Genomic DNA, 5,124 nt, shown 5'->3' on the forward strand with positions numbered 1-5,124 from the left:
TTTCATTAATTTCCCAAAGTAGTAAAGGCCCAGAGATGACCTCCAGCATAACTTGTATATGCATGAACCCACAGATACTTAGGTGGAGGGAAGCACAGTTAGGTGACATTAGGCTTTCCATACCAAGCAGCTTTTTACAACTTGACTGAAGTTCTATGCACATTCTCAGAAAAGGAAAACTTGGAAGGTTTTCCATTGTGAATTCGGGGAGGTGGGAGATGGGAGGTATTGATGGTAGGAATGTTGCACTGTTGAAGAGGGTGTTCTTTTTTTTTTAAAAAAAATATATGGAACATTTCATGAATTTGCTTGTCATCCTTCACAGGGGCCATGCTAATCTTCTTTGCATGGTTCTAATTTTAGTATATGTGCTGCTGAAGTGAGCACGAGGTGTTCTTTTTTTATGATTGAAACCCAACTACAAACATGTTTGTAATTTGGTCCTTAAATAAATATACTATTTTTAAAAATTAGTTTAAAAATAAAGGAATAAAAATGACCAATGACAAAATACACTGAGAATCAGTCAGCAAAATTTGGATTTTTCAAGGTGGTAGGATCCCATGAGAATGAGTAGAAGTGATCCCTCAGTGCAAGCCAGGAGTAATCCCTGAAAAATGTCAGGGGTAGCCCAAAACCAAATTGTTTTGTTGCTTACCCTTGGCATGTGTTAACATCTTCACATAAAGTTCTTCCCATATATATGTGTTTGTGTGTACAAATCTTTCTTAGGATAGAAGGGTTTGAATCTTTCTCTTTCTTAGGAAAGAGGTTTTAACACAAAATTGTTTTGTAATATCTAATAACTTGTTTTAACTTAATGGACTCTGTCTTTATCCAATATCCACCTGAGCATATGAAGTCATGTTCTAAAATATTAGAGGTAAGAACTTTAACACATAAATTTTGAGGATACAACATATAGCAGCAAGAAAGTTGGATAACTAAATTTAACTTGCTTTTCTCCTGCAAGCATACCCAAGTCCACATAGTACATGGAAAAGAAAACTCCAGCAAAAAGCAACAGTCTTAGATTAATGCAAAGTCAATGACTAGAGTGAAGTGTTATCAAAGTGGTTGCAAACAGGGGTGAAAAAAAAAACTTTTCAAAGAGGATGCTAAAAAATCAGCATGAAAACCTTCAAAATGTGAACTTGTGAATTGTTTGTGCATTTCTGTGAGACACTAAGAAATTAAGCATAAATCTATAAATGGATGGTATAAAATGTAAGAGAAAGTCTCAATTATACTCTATAACAAAAATGTTATAGAATAATATTTAAATAACAAAAAAGTATTTTCCATGTTCAAGGACTAGAAATTTGCAAATCAAAGTGCCATAGATTCAGATCTTGGTAGAGTCCTTTTCTAGCTTGCTGTTGTATATTTTCTTAAATGGAGAGAGAAAGAACTGTGGTTTCTTCCTCTTCTTAATGAGACATTAATCTAATCTATGAGAGCTTTACCTTTCTGACCTACTTTTCTTCTTAATACCAACACATATATCTCAAAATCACAAAGAGAGGAAGGGCTTTCACATATAGATTTGGGAGGACACATTCAGTAAATAGCAAAGAAACAGAAGCTTTCTCATAAACCTCTCCAATTTAAGAGTTTTGGGAAAGTCCCAGAAGTAATTGTTTAAATATTTAGAAACAAAGATTTGAGCCCTATAAAGAAAAAGTGAAAGACATTATTGTGATAATGCCCAGAGACAATAAAGATGAGGGCCAGAAGGACTGGCTCACAATGTGAAGCTCACCACAAAAGAGTGATGAGTGAAGTTAGAGAAATTACTACACTACCATGACAATGTAAATGAGTGAGAGAAGTAGAATGCCTGTCTGAAATATAGGCAGGGGCGGGCAGGAGGAAGATGAAGAACATTGGTGGTGGGAATGTTGCACTGGTGAAGGGGGGTGTTCTGTTTCTGACTGGAACCCAATTACAATCCTGCTTGGAATCATGGTGCTTAAATAAAGATATTATTTTTAAAAATCATCAAAGAATAAACTGTATCTTCCTTGTATTTTTTCAATTGTTTACTAAAGTGATTAAAATTTTAAAAGGGAGTAAAAAACTGTTTAAAGAAAAAGAAATTTTTCAAAATATATATGGAAGTACTTTTGTCTGGTGGTTACTATTAAGTTTAAACCTAAAGTTCTAAGCTTATATTCTTGTAATTCACTTTGGTCTCAATAAAATTTTTTTTAAATAATTTAAAAAAAATTTTAAAGGGGGGGGGCGGAGTGGTGGTACAAGCAGTGGGACATTTGCCTTGCATGTGCTAGCCTAGGATGGACCTCTGTTTGATTCTTCAGTGTCCCATATTTGATCCCCCAAGCCAGGAGAGATTTCTGAGCGCATAGCCAGGAGTGGCCCCTGAGTGTCACCAGGTGTGACCCAAAAAGCAAAAAAATAAAATAAAATAAATTTTAAAAAAAGAAAAATTGAATCAAAGGCATCCTAAAAATCCTAAGATCAAGTCTTATAAGTCATTATAACCTTCTAATCAGTCTACTTTAGTGAGCAAAAGTAACATTTTGGATTAAAAAAAGAGAATTCGCAGTCTCTGGAATATATGAGTCGCAATAATCAAATGTTAACAAAGTTTTAGAAAAAAAGAAAATTGTAAGAAAATATACTAAGTAATCAAGAAATCAAATATTTGACATAAATATATCCACAGGTGTCAATAACGGAATTACCAGAACAAGCTCACAAATAGCTATATGAGATAAGGAAAGGAGGCACTGTGTGGATGTAAAACTTAAGATGCTGCATCCTAATTCAATAATCAAATAATTCAATAAAGTCATATTTTAACAACTAAAAATCAGTACAGAAAAATAAAATTGTGAAAAGTATCAAAGAATTTAATTAAATTCAATATGAATAAAAATTTATTAAGGCTATGGGCAGGAGGGAAAAAAACATTGTTTATCTTTCATATATTACTTTTTATCTTCATGTACTACTATTATTATTTTTATTTACCTATCTATTTTTGGTCGATTTCTTTGTTTTAGTGTGGTTATTGAAGTTATTGCCCCACTTATCTTTTTTTCTCCTCTTTTTTTTTTTTTTCCTTTTCAGATTTCTGGGTGGCACCCGGCAGTGCTCAGGGATTATGCCTGGCTCCGGGCTCAGAGATTGCTCCTGGCGGGCACGAGGGACCATGTGAGGCGCCGAGATTTGAGCCGATGACCTCCTGCATGAAAGGCAGACGCCTTGCCTCCATGTGATGTCTCTGGCCCCTTCTTTTCCCTCTTCATGTGCTCTGCCATGGTGCCTATCTCAAGACCACAGCGTTTTTTGTTTGTTTGTTTGTTTGTTTGTTTGTTTTTTGGTTGTTTGTTTGTCTGTTTTGTTCTGTTTTTGTGGTACTTAGCGTTATTGTTGGAACTCTTAATAGATATTTGACACTTCATTTCGTAGGGGTGGAGTGTTTCACCTTCTTTTTCTCCTTCGTCTCTCAAACCGATGACGAGAGCCTCTAGAAGAATTCCGCTTATTTCCGGCGTATTAGACTTTTACCCCAGTTTATTATTTTTCTCCTCTTCAAACAAAACCACATAACTTGAACTAGCTAGTCCTGCCCCCCAATTAGAGGGGAAAATAAAGGAGGCATCAGGACCAAACAGGTGTAAGACTACGAAGTAATAGGATAGGTACAGAGGGGACCACATATTCTAGCAGCCCCGGGGGTGAGGGAAGAGGATATGGGAGGTAGGACAAAAACGGAGGAGTAGGGAAGACAAACCAGTGATGGGAATCCCCCCTGATTTTATGTAAATATGTACCTAAAATATTGTCAACAATATGTAAGCCACTATGATCAAAATAAAAATTATGTTAAAAAATTTAAGGCTATTAGAACCTGAACAAAAAAAAATAAAAATCTGGGAGATACTTCAAGTGACTGGAGCACATGCTTGATATAAGTTTCTGGACCAAATGGCCTCGTAAGTACCACTATGCCCAACACTGCTGGGCAGGCCTTCCCCCCAAAAAAATTCAAATAGCAAAGAGAATGAGATAGAAAAATAATACAATATCAGATAAGTATTAACCCAAAGTTCAAGCATCTCAGTAAAAAACACACAATCTTGCACTATTGTTAGTGGGGTGCCTTGCATATCACTTTCTCCACTTTCAGCACTGAGTTCTTGTTCAAAGTGATCATTTCCAACTATCATTGTCCTAGTAGACCCTGTTCTACTCTAACTGCTCTCACCATTCTTTGTGGTAAGCTTGCTATTTGGGGATGGACCTCCTATCTCTATTGTCTCTGGATATTATTATCATATTATCTCTTGTTTTTCTTATGACCCACAAATGAGTGATATTATTTTATATCTATGTTTCCCTATGGCTCATTTTATTCAGCATAGTAATAATCAAGTACATGTATAAGCATGTATAAGCACATTTCATAACTTCATTTTCCTAACAGCTGCATAGTATCTTATCATGTAGGGGGTGGGAAGGTAACAAGAGACATCAGTGGCAGGAAGGGTGCACTGGTGAAGGATGGTGTACACTGTATACTGCAACTCAACAACAAGGAACAATTTTGTAACCACAGTGTTTAAATAAAGCAATTTTAAAACTAAAAAGAAAGATTACCGAAACAAAAAATATAAAGTAAAGCATCGGTTTTTTTAAAAGCTAAAAACATACACAAGACTAATTCAAAATGGCATGTCATAATCAAACATTCATAAAAGTATTTTTGTTTCTATGTTTTTGGGTCATATTCAGCAATGCTCAGAAATGACTTCCAGCTTTGTACTCAGGGATCATTCTAGAGATCATCAGGGGATCATGTGTAATGCTGGGGATTGAACCAGTGTTGTCCATGTGCCAAGCAAATGCTTCAACCCTTGTTCTACACTCTTACTACCAAATATTTTTTTCATAAAAAAAAAACTGCAAGAGACAAACACCTATTATGTCATGAAGAAGAGAAATACAAAAATTGACTGATTTCTCATTAGAAAACAATTGAACATAACAGGAGAGAATCATATTAAGTGAAATTAGTTCAAAGGGGATAAATAGACTTTATAATATCTCTCATATTTTGGAAATAATGAAACTTTCTAGGGGACATAAAATACC

At 35.1% G+C, this 5,124-nt stretch overlaps 1 non-coding gene across 1 annotated transcript; it reads right to left on the bottom strand.

The window, feature by feature from the left end:
- Window positions 1-281: 281 nt before the first annotated feature.
- LOC126004774 (U6 spliceosomal RNA) lies at window positions 282-387 on the bottom strand. Its single transcript, XR_007494029.1, has one exon. It is a non-coding gene; the product is annotated as a U6 spliceosomal RNA (small nuclear RNA).
- Window positions 388-5,124: the final 4,737 nt, after the last annotated feature.

Source organism: Suncus etruscus, chromosome 3, assembly GCF_024139225.1.
Source record: "Suncus etruscus isolate mSunEtr1 chromosome 3, mSunEtr1.pri.cur, whole genome shotgun sequence".
Taxonomy (NCBI): Eukaryota; Metazoa; Chordata; class Mammalia; order Eulipotyphla; family Soricidae; genus Suncus; species Suncus etruscus.